Genomic DNA, 17,552 nt, shown 5'->3' on the forward strand with positions numbered 1-17,552 from the left:
AGAGAGAGAGAGAGAGAGAGAGAGAGAGAGAGAGAGAGAGAGAGAGAAACAGAGGGACGGATAATATATAGTGATAACAATTTCGCACCGTAGAATGAAAAAAAAAAAGACAAAAGAAAAAAACATATATATGATATAATCTGATATTTGAATTTATTTACGGTTTAAATCGTAAATAACGCATTATCTATCTAATCCAGTTATTTCCAAGTATATCTATCAGAATAACTCGGTGAATATTATGAAAAGCTGTGAAAGCGTCATTTCGAATATATATCATTTTCGTAAATATATTATTGGAGGTATGCCTGTTTGTGTGTTGCATCTCTATTTTGATTGCACTTTTTTGTGATTCTCATAAATATTTTGAACGAAATTACAGTTATAGATATTTGATATAGATTTCAAAAATTTTTTTACATTTTATTCTATAACTTTGAACTAATAGACTGCTTAACGCTACTTTCGAAATTGATCGACGAAATATACATATATACAGAAATTAAAGTCATTTCGAAGTGGTAACGGAAGCGTGAATGGATGATGGACGGACGGACATTACAAAGTCAACTCTATAAAGTATACATACGTATATATTGTTATCCAGGCATGTCTGCCCATTCTGTCCATGTTATTGATTGCGAAAATTGCATCATCAAATTTCAAATATAGGAAGCAAAAACATTAGAACATCTCGAACGTTCCTTTTTACTGCAAAAGACACAATTTGCTCACAGATGACGATTACCGTAGAAAATAAGTTAGGGACAAAATTGCTTTCAAAAGCAAAAAACAAAAAAAAATTCATTGTTTTTTTTCTATATTTCTCATGAATTATAGTGCAACAGATGCAACGTTAAAACTCTTTCACACATACTTCATATGAATGTAGTTAAGCTCAGTTATAATAGTTGTATAGAGTCGCAAAAATTTCATTTTTTGTCCTCTTTAACGTTGAAATGATATGAAAGCGCAACAAGCATTCATATAAACAAGCGAAAACACTATAACGGGCCATATAGCCGATCCGCTAAATATTCTACACCACTTTGTGTCATTCTTGTAATGACTTTTCAAAGTGCACGCTTCTAGGGAAAGTGGTCGGGAAAGTGATGCGATCCGAACAATTTTCAACAGCGTGTGTCCTTAGACGAAAACACAATCGGGACGGACAGACAAAACTTAAATCGATTCAGCAAGTTATTCTGCATTGATTTGCATAATAAAACATGAGTCTATCTCAAGTCCTTCTGGGTGTTGCACACATCCACACCAATTTAATTAATAAAAATATCGTTAGCCAACAAGGCTATAAGAAAAAATGCTTAAAGGCAAAAATTTGATGATATCTGTAATGACGTAAATGTAAATAGGTTTGCTTGCTTAATAGAGCGTTTGCTGTAAGGCATTGGAAAGGTCGTTAAACAAGCCGTCTAACAATTTTCACAATTTTTCTAATTGCGCACGATTTCGACAATCAAGAATGTACGGTTATCTCCCGATTTGCGCGACATTTGATAATCACTTTTGACGATGTTTGATATTCACGCGAGCTTGACACAATCAAGTGCATATATTGAGTTGGTGGCTTCATTTTTGGCGAAAAATTTGCAATCTTTTTACCTCAGATAAATACTTCCAATCTCAGGATTTACACGATATATATATATATATATTATCCCTCTTTTCTTTACCTTCTTTAGAGACATTTTTAGAATCTACAATTCACGTTGAGTTCGCGTCCATGCATCCTATGAATTCGAGACTTCTTGAAAAATGTTATCTGCTATGCAAATCATGAGATAGATGTACATTTTTCTGAGGCGTATTTTTGAATATTATAAACACTGGTATAAGCACATTCTTTTTAAGCATCTAAAAAAATTAATTAAATTTTGTCGACAATTATTTGGTTGGGGGAAACGACATCACGCAATCGCCTGCATACATTAATTTTATTTTTTCTTCTTAATTTATGTGAATCTCGTACATTACTAACTAACTTATGAGGTCGAGACTAGATGTTATTTCGTTGGATTAATTTACGAACCATCGAATAATTTGTCAGAACAAATGCCGCAGTGAATAAAAATTTGCTTAAAAGGTAACTCTTGGGCATAAAATCGAAAGTTAAAGTTAAGTTAACTAACCAAACAAATCTTATCATCACTAAGTGTTGTTGCTACGAACTCGGAGTTAAAAATCGATTTCAATTTCGAGTTGGAAGTGCTAGATGATACACGGGCCCGCTTAACAAAATATAGTTTAAAGAAAGACTTATCTTAGATGTTGATGGATCTTATTATTAGGCGTGACAGATAAGAAGCAAAACCCCATTTATTTGCATTGTTCACTCGGAGACAATGGCTTCAGCAAAAGTGTGCCTTTGAAATGCTTTTATGAGATTTCCTTTCGGGAAATATCACTTCGCTTTGGCCTTGATCGCTCAATAACTTTCGATGTTGATCAAATTGAAGCTTCAATCCAAGTTGAAGATTTCGAAATATATCAAGTCCTTCAAATTGACTTTATTTTCGTAATGAATTGATATTTTTGAATTATTTACATTTTTTAGGGACTGTCATATGACTAAACACTCTGCGAATGTAACCTATCGCGGTAACAGGCAAAAGGAAGTGAGAGAAGGGAAAAAGAGATAGGGACGCTGTTGTGTGCGTGCACACTTGCTTAGTGTATTGTGCGTTTACAGTGAACTGTATCGCATTTGAGATTTGAGCTCGCGACCACAGAATTGGTAGTCGCGACTCTTGCTAACTCTTCGGCTGCTTATATTACTCACTCGCTGTTCGAAAGAACAAAACGCAATCAAAGCGAATTTAAATGAAAATGCTCTGCCAACACGGTCTGAGGAATACGCCGAGACGTTAATGTTATAGCCGATGATGTTTCCAACCGAGGATGATGAGATAGTTATAGGCATTATAAGTTATCTAAGGGGAGAGTGAAGGGATAGCGCACGTGATGTTACGTTTCCGACGACACAATACATTTTTGTGGCTTATAGAAGAATTCGTTTAAACGCTTTTCATCTCATCAATAAATTGATTAGGTCACTTAACACGAGCGATAGACACAAGGCAATCGCATTCATCTCATGTAATCGAATGCATGGACCCATGATAAATATTTTAATTTTTTTTATTTATTTATTTTTTATTTTTTTTTTTTTTGGGAATTAAGCCAAAACATTTAATAAAATATAGAAAAACGTATGTACTGCGATCTAATTTAATATAAAAAAAGAAAATTCAACAAAAATACATACATATATTTATATTTTCTTGTTTATTTATTAAATGTTTGTGTTTATTTACTGGGATTTCGTGCATAAATAAATTTCAGTAAATATTGCGAAAAAGAAAATAAAATATATATATATATATATATATAGATATATATATATGCGATTAAATTGAACCTTTAATATAATTTATAGAATTTGTCATAACTCTTAACTTGCTTTTTTATTTAAATCTCACTATATAGTTATAGTTAAGTCATCTGCACGTAATATTTAAAAATTATCATTTATACCATGCACTGAATTGTAAATAAAATAATTAGAAAGTATGTGCAAAATTGTTGCTTACAATGCGAGATATAAAATCGAGATTTTTTTGAGATGACACATCACCCTGTTGTTGTCACCTTGACTAGCATATTGTGGAATATTTTCTTTTCTTATAAAATTCACACAAATATACAAGCCAAATCCGTTATCTCGTAAAAGCTAAGAGCCCATAGCCCCATCAAATGCAGAAAAATGTCAGCTAACATCGCATCATTCACGGCAATGATCGCACCAGCAACATTTTGCATTGAACTGTGGCTTCGTTGTGGTTGAAGAGTTTGCTTGGCTATTTCTTTATAATTATAATCTATACTTGAAGCACAGGACTACACGACGGGCAGACGGGCAGACGGGCGAACAAGAACAATCACTTTCTGAATCGATCAGTATAATGAAACGTGGATCTATCTCAAGTACAAAATTAATATACCCCTAGTACCAAAAGTCGTTTAGCTTGTTAACAAGAGTAAGAAAATTGTGTTCTCTTTAGTACCTGTCATCTCAGTAGGTGTAAAATGTTGCCTGAAATGACTGATTTCGCTTGAATATTTGTAACACGGTTTGAATCGATATCTGCTTTCATTATAGACAAAAAATTTTGCATTATAGACAATAAATAATAGATTGTAATTTTTAATTTTTTTTGTATTCTTTGCATTCTTTGCATTAACTATAGGCATGTTTGTAAACGAACGGAGTTACAACTGTCCATCACAACCTCTTCGATCGCGGGATTCAATGCAATATGCAGCGACGAGCAGGTGGAGAGATGGAAACAGACGGCCAACTCGACTCACGAGTTTTAAACGTGAACTAAAAACATTTCTGCTGCGCAACCATAATGTTGAGAACAATAATCGTAACGGTATAAATATACCCATTAATAACAAGCTTTTACTCAGACAAAATCTTCCTATTGCCTCTATGCACATCTTTTTTTTTTTCATTTCATATTCTTTGGCTATTTTTCATTGAAATAGCAAGAAAATGAATTTTAAAAAATGAATAGAAATCACAATTGACTGCAATCTGTTATATAAGCTTAAGAATCCTATGTCATATATGCAATGAATTGTATATATATATATGACGACAGTATCCTTGCACAAATACAGTATACCATGTAAGCAATTGCTACAACATAACATAGTCACAACATAAAATGCATAGGCAACGATTTTTGAACCGATAAGCAGCAACAGATCAAAGAAAGAGATTCATTAGCTTAAAAATTTCACTAAATACTCTAACCTCGAAGCTGTAATACAGTCACCTAACGATATCAAATTTTGGAAATATATTCTTGAGATGTTGTAATTAGATAAAGAAAAACGAAAACAAAAAGAAAATGATTTTTTTGTTTTAAACTCACGCAACTCCCTTTGAGAGGCAATCAGATAAGACTAACATTTGAAATATCATGTTCTCTCTCTCTCTCTCTCTCTCTCTCTCTCTCTCTCTCTCTTTGCTAAAGTTAACGTTGGCATCTAAAGCACCATCAATCGGGTCGTATTTCTCTGCAAAACGAAATTATAACTAATAATTACGTTGCTGTGTGCAAAATCACGCCTAAATATTTGAGTTTTTCAGCTTTTTAAATTTTTTTTTTTTTTTTTTTTTTTTTAAATTATGCATATCTCGTACAAGCGTCGCATATTTCAAAGCGTATTCCTATATATACATGTAGCTAGCTATAGAGTGTGATTCATTTTAATAGCAAAGATTGTTGCTCATCTCATCTGTAAACATATTCTCTTCTATCAGTGCGTGGAGATGATGATATCGGATTTCAGCGAATCGACAAAATTTAGTTCAACGAATTTTTCATCCTTTCCCGAGTTTATTAAGATTTTATCTTAAGACAATTCTTAGCAAAATTGCATTCATGGCTATAATAATAATAATAATTAAAATAATAATAACAATAAACATTTTTGTTTATAGAATACTTTAAAACTATGTTTGTATGTAAAAGCATTAAAATAAGCAATAAACAATTAATTAATTTTTGTTTGTGCATTTCTTTTTTACATTTTATATGAATTCGAATGAAACGTTTTCCTTTTACTTGTACTTGTACGTGTACATACATATATACTGTTATTATTGGTTAAAATGCAATTTATTTCCTGTATACGTTGAATTTAATAATGAAAATATATATGTATGTGGAAAATAATGAATAAATATAAAACACTTTTCTTGGCCATGAGCAGCAAGCATTATAATTAATAAAGGAAAATGAAATGAAGAGACGCCACGTTTCCATTACCGTTTCTTATTAAAATGCGATAGATAATAAGGTTTCTCTTCCTACTCTTTATAAGCGAAAATGCATATAACTCTCAATTGTAATGTGTGGTGAGTATAATGTGCATGCATACCTACATATGTGTGTCTAAATATTAAATCAATACATGTATGAAATTTTCATTGAGTCTGTCCTGCATGAAAAGAAATTGTGAAATACAACTTAATTCACCATCGTTTGCTACCCTTAAGGCGCATGGTAAGCAAAAAAAAAAAAAAAAGAAAAAAAAATTATAATAAGTTCCAACTGAAAAGGGGTGTGTACGGCTTACGTCATTAACATTTCACTCTTACTGGGCAAGATTTAGCTACAAAAAAAAGCAGATATATATATACATACATATCTATATATACATATACATAACAAACGAATCTGACTATCTGACTAGTGAATGGGAATATAAACAAATAATACCTAAATATTTCTGGTTTTTTGTTTTTATCGCTTTATTTCACTTCTGAATTTTTCATTCTCATGCATGCGATTGGCTCTGTAAGTATTATTATTATTGCTGTGTTGTTGCTGCCGTTGCTGCAGAAAGAAACTGTAAAGGAAAATGCTTTAAAATTGGAGCATTTGACAAACACATGCTTGCATCGCTAAGTTAGTATACAATGACTACAGAAGAGGTGAATAACATTTAACAAAGTCGCAAATAACATGTATATAGAGGATACTACCAGATTTCAGAGAGGTGACAACAAGAGAGGAGGGATATACATATATGTAAATGAATGTTCACAAAAATATATTAAGATTACATTTTAGTTATTTACTTTTACAATCTTTTTCGTAGTCAGTTGTTTGAGAGGGGCACACACAAATGTAAAAAAAAAAAAACAAAAAAAACAAAACAAAAATGCATTCAATTCTCCTTCATCGCTTCTTATAGTGTTATGGATATGGGTTTGCATGTATTTGCTGCTTATCATGTATGTTGTTTTGTTTTTGCTTTTTCTTCCTTTTTTTGTGCTTTTTTTAATACAAAAATCTATAAATAGATTTATACTGGTACCCTCGTCTCTTTTATTCGTGAGCTTACAAGACAGTAATGCATGTGTACACGACAGCTTTATGCAGTAATTTTCATATAATAGCATCGTATTAAACATTTTTTTTTTGCAAATTATTTATAATTACAATGAAGAATTTAATAATTCGGCGGACGAATTGATTCGATTAAAATCTACATTCGATCAGCGCGATTATTAATGAATGAGCAATGAAAGCGAAACGTCTCGTACAGATTTGGTGAATAATTTTTGTTATCTGCTTTCAATAACATCGTACTCTCTTCGTGCATGATTTGTACTCTTCTCTCACTTTAAAACCCTTTGAGGAAATGCTTAAAAAGTTGAAGGTTTCTATTCGTTTCAAACTTCCAATGAATACGTATCTTATTTACATATACAATTTCAGTTAAGTGTACGCGAAAAACAAATACGGTCTTTTTTTTACGTAATATAAAGTGAGTTCAAAATGATTAGAGTTTTTTCATTTTACACGATCCCCTAATTTACCATATGTTGCGGTTTTTTTAAGAACGTATCTACCGTGTAAAAAAAGCGTAGGGTAAAAAAATATATATATATACCTGTTTGTAATTCTCATAAAATGCTTCGCATATTTCATAAAGTGTCTGTCGTTCTTAGTCAGCGTAAAAGTTTTGGTAGAGAATAAATTTTAATAATTTCCATAAGTATGGCGAGTGTCGGCGATTTTTAATCTAAATGTGTTACAAACATTTGTCCAATCTAAAATATCCTCCCCGAAGAGTACTAATAAGAGTACAAATCTCCATTTATTTTCGCCAAAAACTTTGATGCGGCAAGAATGGAGACCTTAAGGATACTTAGTTAAAGTTTCCTAAAACATTTGCATTTCGTTGTTGATATGTACTGCCTATGAGGGATGTTTGGGAAGCAAAGGCATTGTTTATATTCATCCTATCCCATCAAATCGGTCTTCGCCTAATTGAAAGCAACAATAAAAAGTTATATGCATTATTACCGTTTAAAAAAATTAAGATCACCTATCGGAATGTTTTACGATATTTTCATATAAGAGAGTGTGAGTTTTTTCAGCGGGCTACACGCTGACGTTATTAGAAAATTTAACTTTTTTTCCCATTACTCATTCGTTTGCACCCAATAATTAACGTAACAAATCATGTTTTAGTCGTAAAGAAGGAAAACTCTATCACGTTGCCGAAATCCGCTGATTGAATATATGTACACACATAGGTAAACTCAGAGCTACTACATAACTGATCGCAGGCCTGATTTTATTAAGCGACACTCAACTGATCATTCGCAGTTATTTAATTAAGAGGAGAGTACTGTATTTTTGGGATGACTGCAATAATTGCAAAAAAAAATAAATAAAAATAAAAATAAATAAATAAATAAATAAATAAATAAAATAAGACAACTATATATTCGGCTTTGAGTGATTCTTTTATACCCATAACCCTTACCTTAAAAAAATCAAAAATGATAGATAACCTATTAGGGTATTAGGGATGCGCGTATATAAGTTTTTTTGTTTTTATTCACACACCATACTGTAATCAATCGAATATAGTGTAATGAAGGTAATAGGAGAGATATTCTCGTGCGGGCAAATTCTTTGGCTAAGTTGGCCTATTTTTAATGCAAATCGGTGTGCAAGGACTGCCAATCTTTCTGCCAAATTTCAAGGAAATATTGGTTTTTAAAAATTTTGCCGACCAGGACAGTGCTGCCGACTTGTTCGAATCAGTTTAGGATGTCTGAAGAATTCTTCTGGTCGTAGCAAACGTTTTAAAAAAATGAATATACCTCCACATCCAATCTCCGGTGTTGGGAGGAATATAAACGAACAGATATTGCATGATATGCAATATGTGTAGAAAATTTGTATACTCACCACCACTAGAGAATACGTTAACTCTATCATTCAAAACACGCCAATGTGGTCTTCTTTTACAATAATTCGAATGAAATAAACTTATTCTTGAGTAATATATATATATCTATATATATATATATATATACACTCGAAATTGAGGTAACCCGCCAGAGTCTGTCGATCTCTTCACGTTACCGCGATAGATAATCTTAAATAATTTCTTCACAAGTTCTGGTCTTTACGGATGTTATTAGGTCAAACATATTTATTTGCCTATGAATAATGTTCTTCTACATCTCTCGCAAAGGAAACTATAATGGACATGCATTAAATAATTCGTGCCAAAGTCGAATAAGGTCTATCCCTTTGCAGTCAAAAAAAATAACTGCATCTTATATATATATATACGCAGAAAAGAATCTGATATATTTTTTTGGTTTTAAATTTCGTTCTTATAAATTTATGCTTGTATACTTCACCGATATCCACCAATCAATTACGAATAAATAAAATAATTGCGAGTTTGTCACCACCTATCACCCATTATACATATGTAGAAATTAACAATGGATATGAACGTATCATCCCTAAGCGGAATGTTCGTATAATTCTAAAAAATGACACAACTACAAGAAAGCTTTCGAACTTGCACATATATGCACATATATGGATATTGTCTTTAACAAAATTTTACGTGCTATGTTTAGGAAGTGTCATGTCTCAAACAACATCAACAACATTTTCATAGCATAATAGTTTGTCCGATTGTTCGATTTGTTTGCGAGTTGCATTCGTTATGACCAGAATAGCTTCTTCTTCTTCTTCTTCTTCCTCTTTTTAAAAATGAAGAAAAATTTCAAATTCCAAGGGTTGTTTAAAGATGGTTTTTGTGTGATACCCGTGTTAGTATGTCGCGGTGGTTAGCTAATTTTAAATGATGCTGAACGCAATAGACGTCGTAATGGGTTACTTGCAACAGGAAAGATCAAGATAGTATCCAAAAGTATCATCAATAATCGCAAGATAATCGCTACAAGGGACAAGTGTTTATTACTTTACTGAAAAATCTGAACTTGATGAAGCTTTCTCCGCAAGGCTTATTACGTGCATCTACTGAAAAACACACGCATTGCGACATAAGTCGATGGGTAGCTGCATTAACAAAATTGCTTGAATTCAAGTTTGAACTGTTTTTTCACCCAACCAATTATCCAGATTTGGACCTCAAAGAATGGTTCAGGGGATAAGATTTTCATCAAACGATGAATATGTCATTGCGGAAATCGAAATTACTCTTGGGAATTGCGAGAATTTGTTATAAAAAATGTGTATATATATTCAAATCTTTTTTTACACGCTTTTTAGATAACGCGGTTCACCAATAAGATCAAATGCACTTTTTTACACGAGTCCCAAAAAAGTTTTATTTTAATTCATCATTTTTGAATCAAACGCGACAATTGTAACATAGACACACTTAATATATCTGCTGATAATCGCATTTTTGATCCAGCCAGTAATGAACGTGCACTACTTTCATCAAGGAAGGCAAAATAATTGCGAAATTGATTTTCATTTCTAATTTCAAAATTTTACTTCTTTTTTTTTTTTTTGTAATAAAATGATTTTTTTCTTTTGTTTGTTTGTTGTGTTTTAAATATGTAATATGGAGTACAGTATAATCTTTTTTGCACGAAAATATTTAGAGTTTTTTCTGATTACACGATTTTGTAGAGTTGTGGAGGAACATGCTCTCATAACTTACCATGTGTCGCGTGTATTTTTTTCAACGATTTTTTTTGCACGGCTTTCTAAGCAATGTATCCTTACTTAGTTCCGAAAATTATTGATATATATATTGTATCCCTTTATATCGAATTTTAGGCCTAATGCGTTTCAAAATTGCTTATATCACTTCATTATTCAAGCGAAAATGCTTCCGAAATGCTTTTTAGTAATATAAAAATCACATTAGTGCAAGTAACGAAATTGAACTCATCCACCACACTTAAGCTTAAAAAAGAAAATCAGAACCATGCAATACGTGGGAATATTTTCATCATTTTATCTTTTGCAGTTTATGAGGAATCAGTAAAAACCGTGCAATTTTGCATTGAAGCTGGGCTAAATGGATCGAAGGACAGATTTGTTTTGCAAAGGGAATAAAAAGTTAATGTTTTTGCTCATTACTCCTAAACTACAGCAGATATATGTATAAAAATTGGAGCGTATATTCTTTGGGCGATGTTGCAATCTCTGCATAAAATATGGTAAAAATTGACCATCCCTCCTCAATACCCCTTTCTCAATACCTAAGCAATAGTATTGTATATAAAAATTTAACTCTTTTTTTCAATACCGATATAATGCACAGAAGCAAGCTTCGAAAAACCCCACAAAATACAATAAATGTTTGGTCATGTCCGTGTGTCCGTCTGCTCACTCGTATAGTATCCGTAAAAAGACATTCTCCCGTTCGCCTAAGAACTTGTGTAAGAATTTAAAAATCACTCAAACCTAGTCAAAGGACACGTCTACAACGCACATGTGCTTACGCCGTGACATCATGAATAACGTTATCGTACGTAGATTGCTTGATGTGAATCTAACTAAGAAAAAACGAAGAAAGCAATATTCATAGAGTGACGCGATATAGATGGATATTCTGCCCTGCTTTACACAGACGTTTATAAATTGCTGGCTATTTTGATCCATTTTTTCGCTTTACTAAAAATTTACACAAAAATTCGAAAATAAAAATTTTTACCGTTGTATATGTTGAGGTTTACGAGTAATAAATGAAAATCTTATCGTTTTTGGTGTCCTCACCGCACTTTGCACTGCAGGCATGTCTCTTGACTAATGTAAACCATTTTTAATACCATCCCATATGAAAGCACAGTTATTACAATCGGGCAAAGCCGATCTTAAATACTCTACACACACACACAATGCAATACAATAAAAGGTTTATCTTCTTTCCACCTAAGGACCTACTTTTCATGAAAATCATCATGGGTGAGAGAAGGCTCAAATATATAAGCCATGTAAGTCAAGTATCTTATCAGAAATTATTTTTTATCTATTTCTGCACAAATTAGAACCCATTTTTCATACGATCTCTTATATAAAGTGGTGATGGACGAACTACACCTATTTACTACAGTTAATTTTTTGTGTCAAATTGTTACTGTAGACCGATTTTCATCACGAACAAATTCTACAAATTCTACCTTAACGCCCTATATGGGAGTGCATGGTTTATAAGAACTCTTACTTGTACTGGGGTCCAAAAGTATTTTGCATTTTGAGCACTGCTCTTATGGACCACGAAATGTCGAAAATGAAACTTCTCCTCTTCTTCTGGGCGTTGCAAACGTTTTAACAAAATAAGCATAGATATGATTTTTAGTTTGTGTTATTACATTTCAGATTCCGGCAGATTAAATGGGAATACAATCTGAAATGCGTAGAATATATGATGTATAACAATCCAAAATGAATTGCTCCCATTATCTTTCAGTGAAACATAGTAGTAGATAGTGAGGCAACTGACTATTCGTAATTCCATCTCAAAGCATTATAATATAATTTAATAAATCCAAGAAAAGGGCAGTTGTTTTAGGTGAAAGCAAATTAATGAAATCAACTATATATATACATATGTATATATATATGTATATATATATATATATTATTACCTTGAAACTAAATCTGTAAGGTTATCAATAAATTACGCGTATTAATATTTTCTTTTAAAAGCGAGTAATAGAGACAGAAACGAATAGATAGATAGAGAGAGATATTCATGTGATTTTAACACAAACATACATAATTTAAATGATCTATGTATAGATTTTTATATACAAGGCACATATAATAATTACAAAAAAAAGTGTTCAAACAAACATACATAAGCATGCTATTTCTTCATTTTGTTTTTGTTTTTGTTTTTTTTTTTTTTTTTTTTTTTTTTGAAAAAAAAAAAAAAATTTTTGTTAATAAAATTTGAAAAAAAAAAAAAAAAATTTTTATATATAAGCAAATATTTGCTTTTATGTCATTTTTCATTGTTTATATTTGTTTGTGTGTATATATATATATATATATATATTATATTAAACATGTTAAATGTGTATTTTCATTGCATACGCGTATGCACACACAAAGTTATGCATGCATAAGCCACGAAAAACAGGTGGTTAGGAAACCAAAAAATTAAAAACTATAGATAAGAAACTTTTCAATTTTTCAAGTGTTTGCCGAATGTTTTTATACACAGCATTTTAAAGGCAAACAAGAAAAAAAAAGATGTGTAGACAACGATTAAGAGAGTAAATGAAAATCAACAAGTTGAAAAGAATAAGTTGTTCGCATGTTAGAGATTAGACTTTAGATGTATGTACTGAAGTCAACAGTACACAGGCGTGCAGCCACGCAGCCACACAGCCACGCAGCCACACATATACAATTGCAATTAAATGAAGTTTAGAAAAATTTGCCAGAGCTAATCACTTTTCGGATTCATAATTAACTTGTTGCTCTAATAAGCAAAACAAGCGGCTTGTCTTGCGCTACAATCGGCCCAAATCAAAAACTCTTTATTCCACAGCCAATTTCCAATATGATTGCAATTTCGTCTATATCGTATCATATCAAAAACACACATGCATTCTACAAAATTATGAATATCTCGCTCGATTCAATCATATTCAGTCGCACTTTTTGTGCTCGATTCTTACAATAGATCAACGAAATTTTTCTCACACGCTTTTATTGACGTCTCTACACGGATTAGATCTGCAAAATGGATAATTTTTTTTTTTTTTTTTTTTTTTTTTTTTTTTTTTTTTTGCCATAAAAAGACGTAGGTTTCTAATTGAAAATTGTCATATTTCTTGCTGATTCATCAACTTCACAGCGTAGGGCTACGTATGGAATACTACATAGGGTAAATGAACTCCAAGACGTCGCTAGCAGACTGTTAAACGATTTTATTACAAAAATTCATATCTGCTTGACATTATTAGCCCGAATCGATTTAAAGGCAACTCTTCGCGACTACGCTGCACAACGTCTCTCGATGTATGCAATTCTTGATCAAGGTATGACATGGATATCCTTGAACTTTGTGTTGTAAGTATATTAAAAGATCACTTCAATCGATCTAGTCTTGTTAAATTTTTCCACAGTTGGCAACACTTTACTTCACAATTGATACAAAACTCAAACCTTACTGTATTTTGGGACACTCAAGTACAAGTATAATGTATCCGCCTTTCTTCAGCAATGCGCATAACGCAAGTTGTATCGCAATATACAAGATAAGTTTGCGCAACGACGTACCAACGAATTAACTTAATATCGAAAGAGAATTGCAAAAAGTCCATTCACATACAGGCATTTTTTTCCCGCCTGCCTTCATATGCCACTAGGATCTTATAACTTATCATATATATAGTGTAAAGGGCCTCGATAAAAGACAACGCTTACTTAACTAAGAGCCAATTGCAATTCAATCCTAAATTAGCGTTTCTGATAGGGAGCAAGGCAAAATGGCTTACCATTAAATGCCCTATTCGCCTTACGCCCATTTAACGACCTTTCAAGTAAGGCTTTGTACGCCAAGTGGTTTGAAAAAGCGATGCGATCTGAACCATTTCAAAAAGCGTTAGTCCTCGGGCCAAATAATATACGCAAAATTGCGACTTGTAAGTAGAACGCAAGAATACAAGACGGACAGACGACCAGACAATAAAATGATTTTAAATCGATTGGCATAGTATGAATTGAACCCCTCACCTCAACCGCTTTTGCGCATATATATGGGCGCAAACTTAATAAGTGAGGTAGGGTATAAAAAAGAGAAAAAAAGGTCACGATTCAGGTCAGGTAAATTAAAAGCTCAGTCTCAACGACTGATAGATGATCAAACAAATAGTTATATGGTAAATAATTACATTTTTAAAGCTATCTCTAATTTTTCACGTGCTTCAGGAGATGATAATATAATCTGATCGCTAATCTGCATGTATTCTCAATTAGCTTATTATATAGTGAGAATTCCATTTAGGCAACAAAGCAAACCCTTCAAGGGACGCAACAATGTCAATAATAAATTTTACATCTTAAATGTCTCAATAGAATAATGCCATGGAATTGATAGTTAATTTAAAAAGTAGTTGCGGTAAATCTACTTTTTACTTATTACATATACATATTTATTTTCGTATCAGATAGGCGGCCAGATTCATTACGATTACGCAAGCAATAGAAAGCTTACGTTTACGGAATAAATTATTTTTGCTGCGCTTTACATTTTGTACATATTGTATATGTTTAGTGAAAAATGCTTTTTTCTGTACTTTCCAAGTGCATTCGCTCATTTTGAAAAGCATTCATAATGCAAGCAAGTCAAATGATAGGTATCAAAGGATTCGGTCTAAGCCGTGCATGATTTCCTTGCTGCTGAATAACAAAAAAAAAAATCAAAACTGACCTATCCACCAGAATAAATATATATTTTATTGAAATAATTTCTCATTAATATGATTATTAAAAGAAGAATAAATAACGGCAAAGCTTTTTATATACATAAATGTGTATATGAATGAGGAAAACAACTAAAAAACAATAAAAAAATTATATTTCATTCTCATTTCAAAACTGATCTCATATAATATCCAACATCCCATTGTTACGTCCACTATATATAGATCGAAATATACGAAATTAATTATACCGCCGCCAGTCACGCTCTGAAATGCTTAACAAAGATATTCCTCATAAAAGAAATGTTAAATGATAATCGCGTTTTCAGTGTTCCCAGCGGGAAAGAATTGCGCGGATCGTTGCATTTATCTCATTCATGTTTCACTGCTTTCTCTCTCATCAATAGAGGAAGAGAGTATAGTTAATTATCGATTAATTAATTTTGAACGGTGGATTTTAAAACTTAGCTCTAATACGAACCGACACACCATACGCCCCACGCGCACACACAATCAGATATATAAAATTTCCCAATTGCGGTTCCTTGAGTTTTAACACTTTATCCCTTATTCTCGAATGAATACGATATCGTACATATTGACGAAAGGAAAGGAAAGCTTCATTTTCGTATCGAGAAAATTCGAAAGAATAAAACCGTGTGATTCCTAACTTGCGTATACACTTTTAAACAGAGGCGGGCAACTCTTCTCATCAACGTGCCAAAATTTCAATTTTCATATTACGGCGGGGCTCGGAACAGATTGAATGGATTAGCAAATTGTTAAGTCAAGTTCTTCAAAAACTAATATACTTTCGTTACAGACCAAGCAGGCGGCTTCTTCTTCAATATTTGTAAACAAATATTTCAAGGCCCAATTATCATTACATCAGTTTTTCTTCTTTTTAAATGGCTCATTTTATAGTCAATAAACAAAAAAAAAAAAAAAAAAAAAGAACGCATAAATACATTTGAAATTTTCATGGCTGAGATGCTTTGAAAAGCAGAGTAAATGGTAAACGGGCCAACGATTGCCCACGCCTGCTTTCGGATAAGGGGGGCAATATTCGTTCATCCGACTGTAGCAAAAAGTCCTCAAAGGAGATCGCAAAGCATAGAAAAATTGAAAGCCGAGCCCCATTAATGATTATTGGCGGCAGATCAAGTTCTCAAATCATCGCGTTCCGCTTGCAAGCTCATTCATAATAGCTAAAGAATGAAATAAAAAATTAAAAATGTATTTTATAATAAGAATTCTTATCAATGCATTTTGAAGATGTCCCATGTCTAGGCTTTACACCACAATGTAGATTATACTCTATTAAATCGCTAACTGCCCACTTTTGTTGGATTGTAAATATAGCGAGTGATAAAACTGAGCAAAAATCATGTCGTTCCGTGTCATGCGATCTGTAAACATTACCAGCGCTAAGCTGAAATGTCCTTTCAAATAAAATGCATTTAAAACCCATTTTGAATAGAACGAATAGAGCTTCTTAAAATTCATTAATTCATTTACGATACGTATGTATTCATATAAAGTAAAACGATGACATACCAGATGAAAGAATATTCGATTGATTGCACATTTCAAAAAAAAAAAGAAAAAAAAAAAGTTTGTCTCAATACAAGCATTAGAGTTGATTTCGTTCGAACAAATAAATGAATTCAAGCTTAGTAATCAAATATATTAACGGCAACTATAATCAGATGTTACCAAAAATTTCTCTAACAAATTGATTTTATCATATTTCCAAAGCTTCTTAAATGATTCTCTATTTAGCATTTATCTATGACCTGTGGTGAATAAAAAGCCCGATTCTTTCAACAAACCGAATAAAATTTTGTAAAACATAACTTGTGCATGTACGTTTGTGCAGAAGGGGTTTAGATATTCATATAATCAAAACAAATGCAAAGAATTACAACAAAAAGCAAAGGAAACACATACCAACTAACAATCATTATATTAACCCAAATACCCTCTTGTTTACATTCTTTTCATTCTCATGTACATATATATATATATATGTATATATAAATATATTTATATTTATAATTATATATATTCGTGAGTAGAGCGTCTACAAACTAGTAAATAAAAGAGTTGGTGATAATAGCAAAATAAAAAGAAAATAATTTGAAAAAAGAGGAGTAAAAATAATGTAAATCCAACAAAAAAAAAAAAAAAAAAAAAACTAAAAAGAAGAAAAGACCTTACCCAAGAGAGTTTAACTGAGAGTTAAAGAGAATCGCACTGTATTTCACCA

At 32.0% G+C, this 17,552-nt stretch overlaps 1 protein-coding gene across 1 annotated transcript in view; it reads right to left on the bottom strand.

The window, feature by feature from the left end:
* Positions 1 to 17,552, bottom strand: part of LOC119644972 (pre-mRNA-splicing factor ATP-dependent RNA helicase PRP16) — a 33,647-nt gene that overhangs the window by 4,964 nt on the left and 11,131 nt on the right. The gene's annotated exons all lie outside the window — the stretch shown is intronic.

The sequence above is a fragment of the Glossina fuscipes genome, unplaced genomic scaffold (genome assembly GCF_014805625.2).
Source record: "Glossina fuscipes isolate IAEA_lab_2018 unplaced genomic scaffold, Yale_Gfus_2 0, whole genome shotgun sequence".
Classification (NCBI taxonomy): Eukaryota; Metazoa; Arthropoda; class Insecta; order Diptera; family Glossinidae; genus Glossina; species Glossina fuscipes.